The sequence below is a fragment of the Polyodon spathula genome, chromosome 3 (genome assembly GCF_017654505.1).
Source record: "Polyodon spathula isolate WHYD16114869_AA chromosome 3, ASM1765450v1, whole genome shotgun sequence".
Lineage (NCBI taxonomy): Eukaryota > Metazoa > Chordata > Actinopteri > Acipenseriformes > Polyodontidae > Polyodon > Polyodon spathula.
Genome location: NC_054536.1, coordinates 67,589,742 through 67,612,953, shown reverse-complemented (window position 1 = coordinate 67,612,953; position 23,212 = coordinate 67,589,742). Strand labels below are relative to the sequence as shown.

Here is a 23,212-nt window from a genome sequence, read left to right as displayed (position 1 = left end):
ACTGAATAACTGAAAAGCAGGAATTTTAAAGATGATAAATTGAGACGATATGGGTTAAAAAGAGATTAATGACAAAAGGGGGCGCTAATCATCAAAATGTATAGATGGAAGGCGCTCCTAAAAAAATAAATAAATACATAGTCTCGATATTAGAAATGTGCAGCATGAACAGTTTTACTTGCAAGCAGACGCGTGATTGACAGCAGTGACATAGATGGAATGACGGGTCAAACGTCTCAAGGCAGCTCCGATAGTGCAGACACTCACAGGGCTAGTCATAGTAGCATCGATACAATTCACAGTGGATCTGATTCTGCAACTATACTAGACCATTTCAATACATGGATTTATAATATAGAAAGGAAGTTAAAATTCACATGCCCTGCTTTTTCAGTGGCAAATGCATTAATCCTGTGTTGCATAAGAATATTCTTTACAAATTATTATGATTTTTTTTTACGCCTAAGAAATACTACAAAAATATTACATAATGGGTATAATTATAATTTTGTAACAGACAAATAAATTCCCTTTAAAACGTGCTATAATACGCTACGTTTCTGTATATTATAAACAAAACCAATGCATTTCAAAATGATTACAGAGTGTCTCTGTGCCATGCCCTCCTGACAGTGTTGGCAGACTGACAGATGTGTTTTTAGGGGTAGGCTCTATCATAATAATAAAAAAAAGATCTTTAAATTTGAAATCGCAATCTAGCTTGGAATTAATTTTTCCAATGAAAAGTTTTTATATTTTTAAATCCAATATGGCCACCGGGTAGGAACTGTAGTCAAATTTGGTGGGTAACAAAAAGCATTTTTAAACATTTTAAAGCCGTTTTATTTTGGCTTTGGGAGTGTGGTGTACAGTACTGTGTATCGTATGTATGTAAACATAATGTGTTAAGTACAATTTTTATTTAATTTATTTTGGCTCATTAAAATGTGGTCAGTAAAAATGTTGCCAAAACAGATTGGAAATGTTTTCTGTTTATTTGTTTGTTTTAAGCACTGGTGCCCAGTGATTATATATGTTTTTATAATATGCTGAAGAATCGTCTTCTTGGGATGCATTTAACATCCAGTGACTGTAGACAATTGGTTTAGGGTAGAGAAGAATATCAGAAGTTTTATTGCGGGGCTCCCCGAGTGGCTCATCCAGTTAAAGAACTGCCGCTGGCAGCGCAGGATGAGTCATACATCCGGACTCTGAAGGGGGAGTCACATTGGCTTCGACGCTCCCGGGATGGGGGATAAGCAGGGATTGCTCCTCCTCGTCACGCAACGATGAACCCTACTGGGCAGACACTGAGCACATTCATTGGATAAAAAGTAGGGCTGATCTCTGTTCTCTGGGATCGGTAGCCCGCCCATCTCTCCTCTGGATTGCGCGGCTTAAAAGTGATTCTGGCTTTAGGCTTTTGAGATTGGAGGATGCTCACACACCCTCAGAATGTCAGTGCTGTGTGTGGTGAGGAGAAAAAACATAATTGGACATTGCAAATTGGGGGAAAATAAAGAAAATAATATATATATATATATATATATATATATATATATATATATATATATATATATATATGTATATATATATATATGTATAGCTATATATTATATGTCAGTTTTAAGCAGGCAGTCAGAACAGTACCAAATACACAGCTATTGACTGACACACGAACAGAATGTCTATGATACAGCTGTAAAACTGTAAAAATAGCACTTTTAGGTTGTTCAGTGTTTTTTATGATGAGTCAGTAAAATGACAAGGCCATAAACTCACACCCAGAAATTTTAAGCTAATCCATTCTGTAGTATGCCTACAGTATGCCTTTGCTGTGACTGGAAACTGTGCCGTAGCAAAGATTATCCTATCTGGGTCAGCAAACTTGCACCCTGTCAAAGGGGCTTAGCGTAGTTAAAAAAGGATTTTGATCCAGGGGTGTGTTTTGCCGGCACGGGGTTCAATCCCATTTAATTCAATTGGTCTTAGTAACAGATGTGACACAAGTCATTGAATCTTGTTTGTAAAATACAGTTTTTCCCAGATGAGAAAGCATTACTCTGTTGGAGAAATAAGTGACTGTCACGCAAAGAAAAACCCCCATATATACACAGGGGATCAATTAGTGCAGGCAACTGTTTAAAACTGTTTATTTACAATACATGGGTTTACTTACAGAGCTAGATATCATTGTGCATGTATGTAAATATAGTATATTAATATAAAATGATTCATTTATTTATAAATAATACCAGGATAAGCTATTGACCCTATAGGGTCATGTGGCTAGAGGCAGCATTTAGTGACACACAGTGTCTAAAGGCTCTTACCTTCGGATTGTAGTGAAAAAGAAATTAAGCTGACAAATGGCTGATTCAAGAAAGGTATACCACCAATACAATCATATAAGCACAAGATTTAAACTGACTTTGGACAAGGCCTCAGTACAGCTCAGTGCATATGTTTACCTTTGTAAAAAATTGCTGACTCCACTCCCATTTGTCTTACTTCTGTCCCATGATAGGGGTTTCCGGGGGGGGGACGGTTGCATACCACATTGTACCTTGCAGAGTGCATCCATCTTGTCTTTCAGTTCCCCTCCCCCATCTCACATTATCTCTGCTAATCTCCTGCCTTTTGGCGTTTAGCTCAGACACCCGTCTGTGACTTTGAGTCATGTTGGGCTGTGTAAAACTGCACATAGCTGGTTTTGACGATGGGAAATGAAAGAACTCGAAATTTACACAATACTGTATAGAAACTTCATATAAAAGCATATTAAAGCAACTTAATTAGTATGCACATTAAAATGGCTATTCACACACAATTTAAACATAATGGTTAAAAACAACTTAACTGTAAAAATGTAAAACTTATAATTAATAACATAATACCTAACGGAGAAAGCCATCTCTATAGGATTACCAAGTGACAGAAGGGCTTTACTCTCATTCACTAATCTTCAGGACCACACTCTCACACAGACACAGCTGCCAGTTCTATTGCTGTCTTACCTAATCACCTATCCCAAGAGTGACATGTCATTTCTAGGGGTAGGAAGCATCATTTTAAAAGGCTGGGTGGCTTCATACTATATGAGTGCTTTATGCAGATAAAATGTAGCTCTGATGAATGAAGTCTTCCTTTTTTTTCTACAGAATAGAAACAGTATAATTTCAGGGATGGAAATAAGAATCCTATTGCAAAGCCGTTTCACCCATTCCAGGTTTTAATATGTGCTTAACTAGCCTTAGTGTATGGGTAACAAGCTCAGGTGTTTCTTATTAAACTCATAGTAAAGCCAGTAACCTTATTTCAATACCTGCATTTAACACCCCTTCTATAAAGCTCACCCCATGTAGTACACATCGAGTGGTAAAGCAAATAATAATACTGTCATGAATTTAACTGTGTTTATAAAGGCTCAACTGTAACATCAGCTTTGCTGACAGCTGCAAGAAAAACAGGTTAGTATTCATATAGGTTGGGACTTGGTAATACACATGTAAACTGTATTCAAGTATACTGGCAACTTGTGTATACCATGCTGCAGTAAATTTGTAAATTGTGTTTTGGGTCTCATGTTTATAGAAACTGTCATGCTCAAGAGTGTCCATGTACCACAGCTTTTAAAGTATTGTTATGTTATTACTGAAAAAGGCATTTTTCTAGCCAGACGTTCTCAACGTAGTTCCCAGGATCTGAACACTTTATAAGTGACAACAGCAATATAAAAGAGAGAAAATTGGATGTGTCAGCCTCAGATGGAGTTTGTTAGGTTTGTTTTTATCTTTAGTCCACTACTTTGGTATTGAACAAATTGTCTCCATGGCAACTGTTTCTAATATGAGTACAGTTTGGTTTAAGCACTCTCATGTCACTGATGAAGAAAGGAAAAAATTATCGGAAGCTCATTTACTCCTTGTTAGGGCACTAGACCAAGCACAAATCCTGTTTTTTGCAGTCAAAGTGTCTTCTTTTATGGGTTCCTTGGCATTTCTGTAAGTCGTTTTCATTCAGGCTGAAATTGTTCTAAATTGTTTTACATTGAAGTATTTTGCATGTGTTCAAAGATGGAACAATTCTTTGCAAGAAAGCTGTACTAGTAACGTAAAACACCCAATAAAATAGATAATATTGACATTTTTTGCCATTAATTTCACTGTTAGCATGATCTGTCAGGACAAAGCTCCTTCAAGCCTACCTTCCAGAAGCACAGTGATTATGTGCTGTGTCATACAATAAACCCTGATGGTTATTCCAGCCTGTCACATTGGTGCTTTAGTTCGGATCCTCGTTGATTGGCAGGGGCTGATCACAGAAGGGGAGTGTTGCGTTATTGTGACCCGTACTGGTGAGATGGGGGTGTAAGCTCTATAATGATAGGTTACTGATGTAACCCCGGTTCCCAAAAAGAGAAGATGGCTGCCAAATTGTATACTTTTGGGATATGCCTGATTGTAAGGTATTTGTTGAGTATTTTATATCAAAGCTGCCGATAGGCTCGTCCGCGGAGTGACGTCCTCGGTCCCCCCTCACGAGGTAATAAATAGTCTTTACGCTGAGAACTCTGCCTCTTTTGCATTGAAACCATGAATATGAATGATGCAACCTCACAAGGTTGGCGGTCATCTTCACTTTGAGACCTTTTCAATTCGAAGATGACTGCCAAATTGAATACTTTTGGGAAAATATACCAGCGCCGTCGTGAGGGAGAATGAGCGGACAGCATCTGAAGAACATCTCACTACCGCCATCTAGTGTTGGTGGTGTGAGCGTGCAACCTCAAGGACCCTAGTGTCTGTTAAAGGCATAGAGGGATCTATGACATTAAGTCAGTAGAACCTGGTAAATGTATGCAGGGTAGTCCAGCTAGCCTCAGTACATATATCGGTCAACGAGGCACCTCACAAGAGGGCCCATGATGTAGCCACAACTCTGGTTGAGTGTGCGGCCACCCTCCCAGGTGGGGGTAGACTGGCATTAGTGTACACAGTCAAAACCATGCCCACAATCCATTGGGACAGTCGCTACTTAGAGAGGGCTTGACCTCGGGTCCGTTATCCATGACAAACGAAGATCTGGTCAGACTGACGCTGCACTCTCGTTCTAGTCACACAGCATCTCAACGCCGAACTTTCAGAGGGAATTTATTCTCCTATCCGACTCCAACACATAGGGAGGGGGATGGAAAGTCTCTAGTTTCCACTGATTGATTCAAGTGAAACGCTGTAATCACCTTAGGGAGGAAAGCAGGGTTCGTGCGCAAGGATACCTCTTTTCACTGTCTCAAATGCGCATACAGTAACTGTGCACAGACAGTGCCTGTAGCTCACTAACCCACTTAGTGGAGGTGATAGATAATAGAAAGGCAGTCTTCATAGAGAGATATTTCAACTCTATGGTATCTATGGACTCAAGCGGGGCCTTCGTGAGAGCCTCTAGTACCACGTCTAGACTCTATTCGGGGAGAACGCCCTTTATAGGAGTCGTAACTGCCGAGCACCCTTTAGAAAACGAGTCACCAGAGTATGAGAGCCTGGGGATACTGAGTCGATGGGAACGTGGCAAGCAGATATGGCTGCTAGGTATACTTTCAACATAGAGGGGGATTTATCCCCCTGTAGTAGATCTTGCTCTTAAAATAACTGCTATGGGGCAGTACACGGGTTCAAGGCCTCAGGCCAGCACAAGTTTTGAAAATATTTCCACTTATAGGCGTACAACAGTCTTGTGGAAGAAGCCCTAGCATTCTGCAGTGTACTCACTGCTGCGTCTGAGAGCCTTAGGGGTGGAGTCTGCTCGATTCTGGGTGCCAGAGGGTGCCTTTCTTCTGGCTGAGGAGATCTCCCAGGGCTGGCCCTGCAGCAGCTGGTAAAGGTTCGAAAACCACATTCTTCTGGTCCATTGGGAGGCCACCAGGAAAACTGTCGCTTCCTCTCTCCTGACCTTCTTGAGGAAGGCTGGGAACAGCAGTATAGGCGGGAAAGTGCTAAAGGCGCTTTGGCCCATTGTGCGCTAGGAGAACCACAGGGGGCAATGGGTCGTCTCTGCCGTAGCAAAGAGGTCGACCTGGGCTTCCCTGAAGCGTTCACAAATGCGCTGCACTGTCCTTTTTTGGCACCAAGAAATACCTCAAGTAGAACCCCTCTCTTTGGGAGGTGTGTTCTACGAGACGAGTGGCTTGTTTTTGAGGTAGTGTTTCTACCTCTTGTTTGAGGGCCAAGACCTGGAGAGGGTCGGTCACGGATGTGACCGTGATCCCTCGAAAGGGAGGAGGTCCCGAGTGGAATTGCAGTGCGTAACCAGTTTGTATGGTGGCTATCACTGAAGAGTTTGAAATGCAGTTGCGCCAGTCGTGTACATGGTGGTGTGCATACAGGTGGGTCTGAGGCGGTAAGCCTTCAGGGCCCCTACTGGGGCTGGTGAGGCTGGAGCAGAGGCTGCCTTGGAGGCTGCCTGGGGTGGTTTCCCTGTGCAGTGGTGCGCTGGGGCCCCACATCTGGCATTCCCCTGTGTTTGTTATTGGTTGCTTGCTGCGGAGGCCTGGAGGTGGTGCCTCAGGTCGTGTCTCTCTTCTCTCCAGCCTAGCCCCACTCCTTGTTCACTGTATTTTTCACATACCTCTTTATAGACATGCATACTGATAAATCCTCTCCTGATCACTTATTTTATCACCAAACTCCTCAATAATGCAATCCAAGTCATTATTTTATTACTATAACATCTCAAAAAGCTCTGCAAATGTCAGTGATATTCTTTGAGCGCCTGATGCAGAAGCAGCTACCACCTTTGTTTATGTCCGTGTTATCTTTGTAGTGCATGGGGCTATGAGGTACGGCCTTTTCTTCGGATTCATTTGGTTCTTATTGGTCTCACTCTGCAGTTGAAGGTTTTCTCGTATTTGACCGGAGAAAAAAACGATGAGACCTGTGCTTTACGTCTTTTTGATGTTGGACAGGGTCCAACATCAGACTGGAAAGGGAAAATTGTAATGCCGGACCTGGTTCGACATTGGACCGCAAAGGGTTAAATGCTGTATTAAACTTAAATTTAAGGTACAGAAGATTTAAAACAGACTTGTGGCGAAATGTGCAAAAATGCCTACACACAAAAACCCAGAAGAATGTGTGCCTGTGACCATAGGGATTTCATTGTGGAAGACAGCAAGGGAAAGAAGGTACAACTTAAGTGTGCTAGTACTGTCGAGTTACTATACATATTTTGACAGAGAAAAATGCTCAAGCATTTTGGAAAGTAACCAAAAACACTAATTTCATACAGTATATCAAAGATGAAAGCCTTGAAAAAAAGGGTTTACATAAAACTCGAAAATAGCTCAAAACAAGTAATGAAAAATAGAATTAATAAAAACCAAAAACCAGAAGCTCTGTGTATGAAGTAATGAAGGTAACGTGTGTTTTTCAGATGTTGTGTGACGTCTTTGCATATGTAGTGTGTGTGGGTTTATGTGGGCACTTCCTCAATGGAGGATAATCATTTTTTAAAGCTAATTCAGTAACTTGTAGCCTTCACTTTTTTTTTCAGTGCAGTTTACAAATTGTATCTGTTTTGTCCAATGTTTTTTCTTCTGTAGAATCACCTGCAACTGTGTACAAGGTGTATTTCCCTTTCATTTCAACAAATATATTTAAGAATATCCTGCAGCAAAATAAGATGAAATAGTGCATTAAGAAACGATGCAGATGTGGTTGGAGATCTATATTCTTTATATATCATGAAACAGAATGTAAATTAAACAATTAAGAAACCCTGGTTTCAGTGGCTGTCAATTCAGAACAAGCATGTGGGAGGGTGTGAGTGGGTGGCAAAAATTCACAAATAAAAGAAGTAAATATTCTACCTCATACTGTATAGATCCTGCAGTGTCTCATAGTAAAATAATTAGGGTTATCCTTTTTAATGGATCAGACCATAAAAAGGGGGTGTTGTATGTTTTTTAATTGTCATTTTGTTTGCATGTTCAGAAGGATTCCCTTTCAAGTACAAAATGTAACCATTACCGAATGAGTATTTACCCCTTAAACACCCCAAAACCTGAATAAGATATATCAAAGCTACTCACTGAGCCTGTGACGCAGTCATGGCCCGCCCCCAAGGGCAGAAAGGGACTGCGCGCACAGATCTCAGTGCCATTTTTCCTTTCAAGACTGACCTGAAACAGGAGAGCCTAGTTCAGATAAGTACTTTTTCTGTTTTATATTCATATTTATTGTGTTTTACACAAAATACATGTGATATTGAGAGTAATTGCTGTATTAGTTTTACTAATCACGCGTATTTGTGCACTACAGCCTGTTGTTTGTTACGTCCCTGTGGCGGGGTGACCCGCCCTTGTGTGTAGATTGTGTTTTATGTTGTATGTAGTGTGTTGTGTGTTGCTATATATATATATATATATATATATATATATATATAATATATATATATATATATATATATATATATAGGTGCACAGGATATAATGGGGCTGTGGAGCACAAGCGATTTAAAATATATAGTTGTATTTAGGCACGACGATTGCACAGTCACGTCACGTGCAGATAAAATGTGTGTTAATATGTGAGCTCGGGGAGTGCACAGATTAGTTCACGTGCTGGGATTCAAGTGAATAATTAATTCGTAATTGAATCCCGGCACAATTGTATATATAGATGCACGAATCACTCACTCGTCAACCAGCATACTACTTGTTACTGTTTATTGTTTATTTGTTTGGCCAACATGCCCTTTTGTTTGATGTCAATGTTTTGTTTTTTGTCCACATTTCACCTTGCAGTACTGGGTGTTCTTCCGGCTCTGACATCACCACCACCACCACCAGCCAGACTGTCCACAGTTCCACTGAGGTCTTGTGCCCTGTGTAAAGCCAGCGGCTTGGGCCATTCCTTCCCAGGGATCAAGCAACATAAGTCAGCTGACTTGTTGAGACAGTTTGTATATTTATAAGTAATTGTTACATTACTTACAGAGAATAAGCGCAGTCCTGTCTGCAACCTGGTGCTGTGGCACACATGCAGCAAGAGCAGCTGCTGGGTTCAGCAACGCTGCGCAGGACCAAGATACTTGCTTCGGTTGTGGTTACTTGCAATCTCTCCCACAGTATCTTGATGCCTTTTTGGTGACAGCGTTTTCATCACCATAACGAGGGCTGTTAGTTCATTCTAACAAGCAGGTTTCCCTCAGTCTCTTGTGAGTATTGACTGAGTGATTTTGCCAGTGGCTTGTACAGATGGGCATCCCTGTACAGTGCTACCCGCGGTAACTGTGAACCAGTGGACCCGTACCGGTACTGAGGTCACCGACTCACTCAGTTCCTGACCCAGTACCGAACCGGGAACGAGGGTACCACACCAGTGCCGATCCAATGCCGTGCCCGTACCGTCCCTGTATCGTACCATCCCGACCCAGTACTGTCTCGGGCAACTGTTTCACACCAAGGACCGGTTCTAGCAGAATTACTGCGTGAACGTCTCGATGCCGTCTGTCCCCATTGACCACAGGAGGACATACGGTCCATCGGCGCCTCTGAGGTGGGCGAACAAGAGCTGGTGTTCCCGTCCTGAGAACGTGGAGTCCGACTGCATATCCCCTGCGATTAAGCTTTCCCTGGTGGCAGAGCTTCTACCGTAGATCAAGATGGCTATTGCAGTTTTGCAAGTGCCCTGGCCTACAGAAGGAAACAAGGCAGTCCATCTTTGATGATAAGCCTACCACCCCCCCAGTGCACACAGATTATCTTTTTGAAATCTAGTCTTCCTAGGATCATCCAGCTACAGCTCCTGCTGTTTCCCGACCGATAAACACCCTATACAGGGTGAGTGATGCGACGAAGCTGGGCCTGGCCCATTTTCTGCCAGTGGATGCTTCAGTTGCCACCTTGGTACAGACACCTAATTTAGCGCTCCTGTCCAAGCTCGCTACCTGCCACAACAAGTAGTGCAGGGTCTCGGAGGTGATCCTTAAGCGAACCTATTCAGCCAGTGTGTTCGCCGCATGGCTAGGCAATTAGAATAGTATTCTAGTAGCCTACCAGTCCTATTTTCTGAGGTCCCTTTCTGGCAGTCACAAACTGTCACCACAACAGCTGGATGAGCTGTGCCTGGTTAAAAAGAACCTGCTCCGTGTGTCAGTCTGAATGGACAGGGTGTAGGCAGGAACTTGGCTGTGCTGAAAGCAGCACGTAGGCATCTCTGGCTTTCCCAGACATGCGTGCTTGACTGGTACCAGCATCACTGTTGGATGCCCCTATTACACCAGGGCATACCTTTAGTCCTGTGGTGGACGAGATAGTGTAGCGCTCTCACCGCACACGGGAATCCACGAAGGAGTTGGTTTGCTTGCTCACGAAGCGACCACCCCCAGTCCGCAAATCAGTTGTATGTATGGTAAAGCACAGGGCAGCCTCTTGGCTTAGCCTTGAAGCATTCTAGTCATTCTGCAATCTTGCCCTTACGACAGCTTAGGTACAGTATACTGACCCATTCGGAAATGGTTACATTTCGTACTTGAATGGGAATGTTAGGTTATTATCATAACCCTAGTTCCCTGAAATAGAAATGTAGCCATTAATGCGTCCATGATTGCGGCATGCTTGAAGGAATAATTATGCTGATATCTGCACGTACAGTCCTTTTATGCCTTCGGGGGCGGGCCGTGACTGTGTCACAGGCTCGGTGAGAAGCTTTGATATTAATTATTCAGGTTTCCTGGTCGTTAGGGGGTAAATACCCACTCAGTAATGGTTAAATTTATATTTCAGGGAACCAGGGTTATGGTGATAACCCAACATTTGGTATGATTGGTTTGTAATGTTCTGTATATAATACATATTTTTTATAAGAATATAAGAACAATATATGTTGATAGAGAAAATGACACACTATCAAACAAATGAAATAGACCCTGTAGCAGCTGATCCCCCTTTATAACTTTGCACATTCTCTAGGCTGCTGCACTAGACACACAGAAGCAAGGAGCGTGACTTAGATGGCGTCAGCTATGCACTTCAAAGATGGATAAGATGGGGAAACAGTAAGCAGTAAAATGGGTTGATTAAAAGGTACTGTTGACAGTGTATATTAGCATAAAGGAATTTATATTAGCGTACAGTTATTTAGTAAATGGTCAGGGTCAACCAAACTGAAGAAGGCATTTGCCAAATGAGAGGTTGTCAGGTGCAGCATGCCTGACCTGAAGTAACACCCTGTCTTGGAGCAGCTTTGGGAAAAGCTTGGCTGAGTCAGATCCTCTCCGCTGTTTATGAAATATGAGATTGGAAAATAATTTGATAAGTTTAGCCATTCACTTCCACACATACACAAATGATGATTATACCTCTGAAGTATTGTTTTCTTGACAACAAAAAGGTGCTATTTTACACACTAGCCATAATGACTGGCATGGGAGACTTGTTCTTCATATCAGTCTTTGTGTGCTGCATTTCTTAGCTGTTGCTATCTGAGTGAAATCTGAGCTTTTCCTTCTGTTCTGATGTTTCAAATCCACCCTGAACCACTCAATACCTGCTTCCTCTCAAGCTATTTTGTAACGTGTTCTCACAGGACAGCACGTAGGCACAGATGTGCTTTTTTAATTCCAGCTACACAGGCAGACAGGCTGTTTTCTTTGAAACAATGTTCTGGTCCCTTTGAAGACCTGGTTGCTAGTGCTTTAACCCAAGGAGTCCCAAAGGGCAATGACAGTTGGTGCAATTAGTTTGCTTAAGTGGTACCATAGGGTGGACTAATGTAATAGAAAATTAAATACAATAACAAAAGGTTCACAAAGTGAAAATCATTGGCATCAGACAAAAACAACACCATGCTGTGCAAAAGCAGACACCCATCGCACAAAGGTAAGCAATATAGGAGATCAATGAGCACAACAGGAGCAAAAACGAACTACCCGTCGTCTAGAAACAATATTTAATGGACAGGCTATATTGAATCTATTTTAGCATTATAATTCCACTGTATTAACCAGAAACATAGGAAAACCATGAACAGACCACATTATCAACAGGAGTGATAACACAATGCAAAGCGGTCTGGTAGCACACTAGTACTGAGCTATACCATGATGCTGCAGAGGATTACTCCACTGAAACTCTATTGTGATACTATTGGTACTGTATGGCCAAATACACTACTTCATAGTATCACTGTATTGATGACTCAGACAACTGTAGCTACACTGAAGTGTGTAGTCTATACCGGTTAATGTAATTGGTTTCAAATATATAGGGTTTTATAGTCAAAAGTGTTGCAATTGGTTCTGCATGTCTGAAATAAAGTAACATAGTTGTTTTATTTTGTGTGTGGCTTGCAGGCTTTTGTTAAGTAAGCTACAGTATGAAGAAAGAGCCTTCAGTTTAATTTTAGATGGCTTCAAAGGTCTTTTGAATCGATTGACACTTACAAAGGGACCCAGAGTCTTATATGCTTTCACACTCCAATCACTGTTTTCAAAGGTGTATTACACAACATATTTTGAAAAAAAAAAACACATTGCTTTCATTGATTGATAATCCCCAGAATTCACTTGAAATGCTCAAAAATCTAATGAGGTGAAACTTTTTAAAACATTAGGTTATATATATATATATATATATAAGGGCATATTAAGGGCATTTTTGTAACAGATTTGTATACGTTTGTGTGCAATGTATTTTGGAGACCGTGGCTAAATTGCAGTGGCATGCTTGTTGATTAGGCTCTTCAGGCAATATGTTGTTTAATGTTTAATTTAGTAATAATATACAAAGTGTATGATGACTGCGACTGTTTAAAGACTTGATTGAACAAAATCTGTTAATGAGAGGCCTTGTACTGTATATGTTTAAACAAAAACAAACAGAATCTACATTTCCAGTAATCTGCTGAAGTTTACATGTGTCAAACATGTACTGTGTGGTTTCCAGTTCACAAAATAAATGTAGGTTATAGACTCAAGGGTTGCAAAGAGACCGAAGCACACTTTTCTGTAAATTGGCCTGAGTGGAACATATTCTGCTGTGTATATACAAGTGCATCTTCTTTTGTTTTAGTCATAATCTGCGTGACAGCAGATCTATCAGACTTAGCAGAGGCCCGTGGGCAGGTGCTTCAATATCCAAGTCAAGACAAATGTACTGATGTTTTGTTAGAATGCCTCAGACTTGATTACTATATGGACCAGTCTGGAGAACAGATGATGCAGAATTTGATCCCTAACTCTCGAAGGACTTAGGGGCTGTTGCCATTAAAGAATAAAACACTTTAAACACCTTGACAGATTGTCACATATGCCATCCCCGACAGCCCATATATGCAATCGACAGTGCCATGGCGGGTGTTTTGGGTTTCCTTGCATCCACATTAATAAATCTTGTTGAACTGTACGTACAACATTACTTTAGATGTATGTTACACAAGGTACATAAGTACAGATGTGTCCAGAAGAATTACAAACAAGAATACAAGAACTACACAAGGCTAGCATCAAAGCAGGGTTGAAAATGAACCTGAAGAAGACTCAAGTCATATTCAATAAATATACCACTCCACAGGCAATTGAAGTCAATGGGATCAAGCTTGAAGATGTAAATAACTGTGTATACTTAGGACAGTTAGTTTCGGCAACAGAGAACCAAATTTGTGAAATCAACAGAAGAGCAAAAATGGTCTTGCGTGCCTTTGGAGCATGGTTCTGAAAGGTAAACTACCCTTATGCCTGAAGAGGAAAGTCTTCGATCAATGCGTGCTGCCAGTGCTAACTTACGGATGTGAAACCTGGACCCTCAATGCAAAAATGACTCAAAAATTACAAACGACTCAACAAGTATGGAAAGATGCATGCTGGGAATAACAAGAAGAGACAGGAAAAGGAAGGAACAGATAAGAGCACAAACAAAATAATGTGATGTTAGTATAAGAGTGAAAAAACTGAAACAGCAGTGGGCCAGACATGAAGCAAGAAGATACTAGACTGAATCCCAAGAGATATGAAGTGACAAAGAATAGGACCTCCAGGAATAAGGCAAGATGAAATTAGGATACATGCCGGAGCAACGTGGATGAGGGACACAGCAGATAGACTTTTGTGGAAGAATCTCGGGAGGCTTTCATCCAGCAGTGGATTGAAAAAGACTGAAGATGATGATGATGATGATATATTATAATGCAGTATTCTGTGGTACAAGGACCTTGGCCTTTACATCTTTAATACTCTCCAAATGGTTTTGTATCCCTTAGTGTTTTATGTCAACCTTTCATAATCAGTCTAATATTGATTATGAATTGCGGTCCTGTATCATTTACTTCCTTGGGCTGTAGTCTGTGTTGTCCATATTGCAGCAATATTAATAGTTGTATAACGTCCAATATATATATATATATATATATATATATATATATATATATATATATATATATATATATATATATATATATTCGCAAATATAATATTAGGTGTTAACTGGGTGTTTTGTATTCACTCCTCGTGGGTCAAATTCTCTTTCTCCTCTATATCACCCATAATGGGTGAATAAAAATATACAAAAAGTTATTATTTAACAATATAAAAACAAAAGGTATTACAGCAAAGGTGGAGTAATCAGTTTACTGCAGTTAACTGTAACACATGAATTGTGCATCAGTGTTTGATTTCAGCCCAATAGGATCAAATAGTTTTTTATTGTGCTGTGTTAAAGCAGTATTTATAGACATACAGTACTATCATTGGGGCTTTTACTGTTGAGCCTAAAGCTCAACATTATATATATATTTTAACTGAAAAATATGCTCCCTAAAGCAGAAAGCATATTTTAAGATAATTAATTAATTAATTGAATATAGATTTCGTCATTCTACTACCTCTGGTTTACCATTGGCATAAGTTGGCATTACTTAATTATTACAACTTTTGATCTAGTAAATTTTGATATTTTTCACTGACTAAGCCATTTTATATTTTGTTGATTTTATATTTTGTTGATCTGTGGGAACTGCTTCACCTGCAGGACTGACCATTGTCCACCAGGGCATCGTAGCTCATCAACATCCACTGTCGAACACCTGGGTGTAAAGAGATGATTGGCATGGCCCTTGGTTCAGGGGACACTCCCTTGACCTTCAGTTCTTCTGAGCTATTATGGGCCGTTGCAAAGGACCGTGCTGCATTTGTATATTTTAAACAGGGAGAATACATGTGGGTAAAGTTATTGGACACTAAATTAAAAAAACAAAACAAAGTTAATTCCATAATCATAAAAGTTAATTTATACACATAATATGTTCATACTATACCTTAGAAAAGGTAAATAACATCCTCTGAGTGCTTGAAGTTGGACGCTATTAATACAAATGTAAAAAATTAAATAAATAGATGTGTGGTAGACTTTATTTTCCAACTGTGCTTTAACATTCACCAGTACAGACAAAGCAAAAACCAAAAGCTACAATTTCTGATAACCTTAAGTCTAAAGCAATGTACTGTATACTGTAGATCTGATGTACTGTATATAGGTAAAACAAGAGATAAGGAGCACATCTGGAAGGAGCCTGGCAGGCTGAACAAACGAGTTATCCCTTCTTACATTGTTCATCCACGGGTTTTAAAGCTGTGATATACAAACAAGTCCCAATTTTACATTCAGATATTATTCTGTGGTGTCTGTACACCCCCCCCCCCCACGAAAGGAAAGCTTATTTTTCAGGCCATGTTGTTTACATTCCCAGCAGTGTTGCAGGCTTCCTCCTTGAACCTCTGCCGTTCGGTCTCTCTGTGAGCCAAACAGTGATGCTCCCACTTACACTGCTGCTGAGGGAGACAATAAATGACACATGCTTCGGAAGCAAAACAGAAAGGCATTCTTTTCTCATTCCTGTCTTTGTTATTCCAATAGCAGATATTTTCAACTTAGCAGCCTTCTTAAATACTAAAAATGTGTTAAAAAAATGTTTTCCAGTTTATATAATATTTAATAAGAAAATGTATATGGCATGTAGAATATTGGACATTGTTACTGTAAAGCAGTATTAAAAATGATTTAGAGGATTTGTTTGTTTCGTACGAGGGAGTCATTTCATTTACTATGGCACTTTCATTCTTGATTTCTTTCCATTAAAATAGTTTCAACATGAAAGCCTAATTGAACAGACAAGATAGTGTAATGTTAAATAAATAAATAAAGTGTATCTGGAATTAACATTTATTTATTTATTATTATGAGTTATTGATTTTTGAAAGCAGCCAATCATTCTTACGAACTTGTACTAGTAAAAGTAGTCTTCTTACCGTCTCCCTTTTACTGCCACTGTAAAAATGGATGCATTTCATCACAAAAGGTTCAGTGAGCGAGGATATAATCACAGCACCATCTTGTGTCATTAAATAAAACTGCAGTCTTATATGTTATGTGTATTCATTTATATACATTATTTAAATGTAATTTTTATGCAGCGATATCTTGGCTAAAGGTGGACTCCACACATAATCACTTAATTTAGTCTAGTTGCATCAGCAAAAACATATGCTTATTTTTGAAAAACTAGAATGACCTATGCCATTTTTTAAATGAAATCCTTGGAAAGACGCTGTCACAGACCAGCACCAGTCTACAGACTGGTCTTTGAGAAACACTACACTATTTATTTTATTTTTTTAGCAAATGAAAAGTAAAGAAGTGGTTATGACTGGTATTAGGCTATTATTATTAGTAGTATTAATATTATATATGGTATGGAATTTGTTGCATGGTATCTACACACTTTGAATAAGTATTCAATGCTGCTTATTGTCATTATTATTATTATTATTATTATTATTATTATTATTATTATTATTATTATTATTATTATTATTATTATTATTATTTCCTAATTGATCATCTTTATTAAAAGTTCGATTTTATAGTGTTAGCAAAGCTTATGAGTTAAGTGTCTTTTTTAAATCTGTTTTTATTAATAGAATTCTAAGCTACAGGTTTGATTCAGGAAACTTGGAGTAGAAGGTTGCCTGAGGATAAGTGCCAATGATAATTCCAGGCACTGACCTCAGAGTGTTTGGCTTTAAAGGTAAACAGTGCAGACTAATTGGGACAGGTCTGAGCTGGCAACAAAATTAAACAAGACCACTATGTATAATTCTAAATGGAGTGCATACTTCAATAGGGCACCACTCCAGAAAACAGGAGACTGTCTGCATGAAAAAAAAAAAAAATGAGAATGATAAAAAATACTTCAGCCAACAGCCCTTTCTCGGGAAATAGCTTTGGAGAGGGAGTAGAAAGGTTTACCTTATTTAACAGAAGCTGCTTTGAGTCATTTTGGCCTTTTAAGACATTCGAAACAAAAATTTAAAAAAATAACAGTGCCAACTACAGGCCTACTTCAAAGTGGTTGTCTGTAGCTAACAAAATTATTCCAGAAAACATAATTACCATGCAGTTCCAATCACTGTAGAGGTCTCATATGCGCTGTCTTGAAAATAACATATTATAGCAAAAATGTGTTTCATGCTGTAACTACACCAGGTTAAAGAAGGTACTCAGTTTGTCTGTTACTGTTTCACCTCAGAAGCGTCTTCATGGGTTAAAACATGTTACTGGCTCCAAAGCATGTCAGTCAACAGGGGAGGCTGCTGGTTGGTTAATGACTTGTTGAAAGGAAGGGGACAATTTCACTTCAGGTGAGATGACCAAGGAACTGCAAGCCTGTTTGAAAGCAGATAGAGATTTAATTACCCTAGTGTTCTAGATTTCATGTTTTGAAATAAAAATACATTTCAAATGCACATCATAAATGGAAGTGCGGTATTGGTAAGATTCATGAAATTATTGTTAGCTACAGTACAACCTTTTTAACAAAAAGTTTCATATATATGTACAGGTGTTTTTTTTATTTATTTTTTAGTTATGCATATCCCAATGCATATTTTAATACACCTTATGCAAACAAGCTGTGCAGTAGAATATATAGGGTTAATTTGCATACCTCTATGTAGGACATTGTAATGGTGGTGTAATGGTGACTCTGAGCTACCTGTTACCTGTTGAGTTGATTGTTAAATGATCCATGCCATAGTGAGAATAATTGCACCCGGAAGTCATTACAATATATCCTCCCACAAGTGTTGGGTCAACATTGTCCCTATACTGTACTTAGTTAATGGCAGTGAATATACATTCATTATTACAGTACATTGCAAACTAAGATGTCACTGTGCCGTATGCTTGTTGTCAGTGTTTCTGCAGCTTTGTCTTAGGAAGCCGTATTAATAAGGTTTTATACAAGAAACAGACGGACAGGAAAGGATTGTACTTTTGGGGGGGGGGGGAACGACACCAAAATATAAACTGGCCTCTCAAAGGTTAAGCAGCAAGACTGACAGGGAGGTTTCTTTTTATCAGCCTTGCCACTTTTGGTGCAAGCTGATAATTCCCTGGCGTTACTAGTGTCACTTAAGGACACTATTGTCACATGCGCTTCCATTTAGTAAATGGATAAATTCTCAATGATTTTCTACCCCAACACAAGGGAGGGAGAAGGGGGATTTATCTAATTTTTTCCACATAGAGAGAAGCAGATCTAAAGCCTTGTCTGACTGGCTCCCAGGGGATTTTCTTCACTCCCTCTCTCTCTCTGCGTTTGTCTCTCACTCGCTCTCTCTCTCTCTCTCCCTCCCTCTCCTCATGAGCGCAGCTTGGGCGTGCTTCCAGCTGGAGTGTGTGTTTTTTGAATGAATACCTGATGAAGTTAATGAAGCGAGCGGTGGGAGGATCAGAGACACTGGAGTACTGTAGGGGAGCTCTGGCAGGCAGCGTAGTGCCCTTGCATAACACACGCTGGAGCTGCTTTTCACGTAGGGCTTCATGTGAGCCCAGGCAAGAGGACGGACTTCCTTTTGCACAGGCCGTTGCATTGGCTTGGGGAAGGAAAGTGGGGGGAAATAGTGCCTCCAAATCCCCCTCTGGACCAGGGGAAATTAAAAAGGGAACTGGGGCATACCTGCCAACCTTCCAGCCCTTTGCTCAGAGAAACGGAGAGAGGAGAGGCAGGAACTCATGTGATACGGGTAAGCTAACAGGAGCTCCTATTTCTGTGTTTTTTTTGTTTTTTTTTTAGTATCTTCTAAGACTAAGAGGAGGTCCTGGCTTTTTTCAAATTGTTTTAGTTTTTTACTGGTAAAAAAAAAAAATGCAAGTCATTTAGGCCCAGAGGGGTTCCAACCCCAAGGGCATTCTGTCTGTGGTGTGCCACCTGCATTTCAAACAGGGGTCTAACCCATAGTCTTTGTGAAGAAGGTAACATTGCAGCTTGTGTCAGCCATCTGAATCAGGCTGAGGATCCGCCTCTTAAAGGAAAACACTCACGCAGGGTAACCATTGCCTGCATCGTAATGGAGAAATCAGCCTCCACCACGAATGTCAGGTTCTCTTTCTAAAATTAGAAGTGCAGTTTCAACTTTTCTCCAGAAGTGCTGCTGTGTTTTAGCTGTGTCTTACACAATGTTATACAATGTTTTGTCAATTTATTGTTATTTATTGTTTGTTAATTTGTTTGTTAATATATATATATAATATATATATATATATATATATATATATATATATATATATATATATATAATATATTGATAGAACTGTGACTCTCACATAGGATTTGTGTGTGTGTGTGTGTGTGTGTGTATATATATATATTTTTTTTTTTTTTTTAAAGGCGGTATAACTGCAGTATACAAAATGAAAAAAATGACAGTTTTTTTTGGGATGTACAGAAAAGGTATAAATAAACATTCTTCAGCTACGTATTAAATAATGTAATAACTAGAAACTCTTCTCCTACATCTGATTTCAAAGGAACATAAAACACATTACCCTCGCTCCAAGCTTTCGCCAGCACAAGCCAAAGCCCTGCAATTGTAATTCTCTGGGATGAGTGCCATGGATTGTATAAACGGTGGATTAGGTTTCTGGTTTTCTGGTTTGAGATGTGGTGTGATATGTACAGCACTTTGAGTTATGTGATCAATGCTTTATTATTATTATTATTATTATTATTATTATTATTATTATTATTATGCTCCCTTGTATCATGACTTTTGATTTTTTTGATGTTATCACCTGATAGAAACAACAATGTACCAGAGTCAAATGCTGCTATTTCTGTATTAGGCATATATTATCTATATTAACCTTTAGGAAAAATAAGAATACTGAATACATATTCATAGTAGTAATAGTAAAACTACAATAACTACTAGTCTGAATACAATCAATAACTACCCTAATTAATACCTCAAACTAATAATACAGTTATTTCCTTGCTTGAAATACCATTTAAATGCAGGTCAGAATTGTACTGTGAATGTGTTTTTTTTTGTTTTTTTTTTTTTTTCCCCAGTACTGTAACGTAAATTGCATATAAACTATAAACTGTGTGCATGTTATTGTAAATTTTATATATATAACATTTATTTGTTTATTTTTTGGTTTAGCATCATAATCTAGAGGACATTTCATAAAACCGTCACCCACATTCTTCCGTAAGGGGAACCTGTAACGGGAGTGGTTGGATAAACGAGTGTTGATTGTAACACTATGAAACTTTAAATAACCACTCTGAGCTTTTGAAGACTTAACTGTGGTAACAGGTAGTTAATAATAATAATAATAATAATAATAATAATAATAATAATATTAGGTTTTGTAGCTGTATTTTGTTTATTTCTAAGATGCTCACCGGGTGATCCTGGTGTCTAGTTTTCTAAAGTGTTCTTGGAGGTAGGGACTCTGGCATAAAAACAAAACAGAGAGACAGTGTACGAACCTGTGACCTCCGCACACTGCCAGCAAACTTCTTAACCACTATGCAGAAGAGCTGGCTCTTCAGCTTATAGAACCTTTAACCACATCTGATCTCACCAACGGGACAGAATCCATAACGGCAGTGCATCCCACAATACACACAGTTACACACACAGTGGAGTTTGCACAATCAACCCCTGTGAAAATACAAGGCAGTTAGAAAGCAGGAACAGCTGCAGGTCAAACATGACAGTCTGTCAGAATGGATTAGATAGTGTTTCATTACCAGAAATGTGAAAATAGTGTGCTGTCTGAACTTTTGTTTATATATACAGTAGTCTCTATGTGTAGGAACACCTCTAAGAGAACACTTTGGCTATGAGAACAAATTTGTGGTGAAACTGATTTTTTCTCATTGTAAATGCTCCGGCTAAAGGAACAGGAACTACGCTTACACCTTTCTGACACAGATAGCGATTCGTTCACAGCTAATATAGTACTATTTTGTAATCTGATAACTCATCAACATCAAATTGAAATTCAAATGTTTTTTTCAGTCTTTTTATACATGCCTTGTCATCGCGAGAGTGTCTTGAGGCACACTGCTTGGTTTATTCAGTCATTGCCTCGTTTTTTTATTGATTTCCACGAGTGCACCATGTAAACAAAATGCTATGTAAACAAAGGGCGAAACGTGCCGCTGTTTCTCTTGCTACAAAAAGTTGAAAATTCTTCTTGAAAAAACTTTAATAAGACACCAAGCAATTGGGTGTTTCCTGTTCTGGTGAGTTGCTTCACTGTTCTGTTAAATAATTTTGTGCATGTCTTGAATATTGCTCCTGTACATTTATTTTTAATTCATCTAGAGCTGCTGCTGTATTTTTTAATGTGTGTAGGGGTTCTGTGTTAATTTAGTTTGGCAGTTAGTTTATTAAAGTTAGTTTCTCTGTTACTTCATTATTATAGTTTATTAAGATACACTTGCCTATTGCTTTCCTCTTACTCTGTTCATAAATATTTATTTATTTATTGATTTCATATTGTGTTTGGTGGTCAACTCCATCTTAGAGAACACTTCGGCTAAGATAACACTTTACGGGTCCCTGAGTGGCTCACCTGGTAGAAGCGCAGCCGCGTGTTGAGCAGGGTAAATCTTACAGTGGAGGTTGTGTCCTGACTGTGCAAAGTAGGCCGGTCATCACTGGGAACTCCAAAGGGAGCGTCACATTGGCTTTGCGCTCCCGTGGGTTAGGGAAGTGAAACCAGCAGGGACTATTTCTCCTCACTGCTCTACAGCGAACGCTGCTGGCCAAGCGCTCAGTAAGCTCAGAGTGGACACCTGCAGGGCTGGCCTTTGTCCTCCAGAGGTCGGTAGCTCGCTGACATCTGCTCTCGATTCCTGGGTGAAAAAGGAAGCTGGCTTGGTCATGGGATCGGAGGATGCCCACTAAATGTTCGTTTCTCCTGAGCCATGTGGGGAATTGCTGCGATGAGGAGAAAAGCAATTCGGCATTCCAAATTGGGAGAAAATCTGTGAGAAAATTATAATTGGACACACTACTGTATATTTTCGATTGGATTCAAGTCAGGACTGACTGGGCCACTCAAGAACATTAATTCTCTTCTTGTTCAACCGCTCCAGTGTGGCTTTGGCTTTGTGCTTCAGGTCATTGTCCTGCTGAAATGTGAAAGAGTCTTGGCTGACTCAAACAGGTTTTCCTCAAGGATTCACCTGTACTTTGCACCATCCATGTTGCCCTCTATCCTGACAAGCATCCCCATAACATGATGCTGCCACCACCATGATTCACCGTTGGGATGGTGTTGACTGGATGATGTGCAGTGTTGGGCTTGAGCCAGACGTAATGCTTGGAATTTAGACCGAAAAGTTCAATTTTTCTCATCTGACCACAAAACCTTTTTCCACATGTCTGCAGTAACATCTACATGCTTTTTCACAAACTCCATTTGCGCTTTAAGATGAGGCTTTTTGGGTAATGACTTCTTTCTTGCCACCTGTCCATACAGGCCAGCTTTGTCACTGACTCCCATCTCAGACACAGAACTTTTCAGATCTCTCAAGGTCATTGTTGGCTTCAAAGTGACATCCCAAACCAGTTTCCTACTTGCCCGGCTGCTCAGTTTGGGAGGGCGACCTGATCTGGGTAGTGTTTTCCACTTCTTAATGATGGACTTCACTGTGCTGAGAGGGATAATCAGCGCCTTTGAAATGTTCTTGTACCCTTCTCCTGCTCTTTGCCTCTCTACCACTTTATCCCTGACTTGTTTCAAAAGCTCTTTGGTCTTCATGGTTGCTTTATTGGATCTCTATGTGAGTTGCAGCTTGAAAGTCTTTATATACCTGAGGGAAATTATCTTCAAGTTGAACCACTTTGAGTA

General features: G+C 39.6%; 1 protein-coding gene across 3 annotated transcripts in view; it reads left to right on the top strand.

Moving 5' to 3' along the window:
- The window catches only part of LOC121313343 (ataxin-1-like), a 139,579-nt gene that overhangs the window by 101,008 nt on the left and 15,359 nt on the right, over positions 1–23,212 (top strand). The window contains exon 1 of one of the 3 annotated variants that reach the window (XM_041245758.1): positions 18,717–19,080. The exons of the other annotated variants lie outside the window; for them this stretch is intronic. The gene's annotated coding sequence lies outside the window, so the exon portion shown is untranslated. Of the gene's footprint in view, positions 1–18,716; positions 19,081–23,212 lie in introns of those variants that run through there. 3 annotated transcript variants of the gene reach the window in all.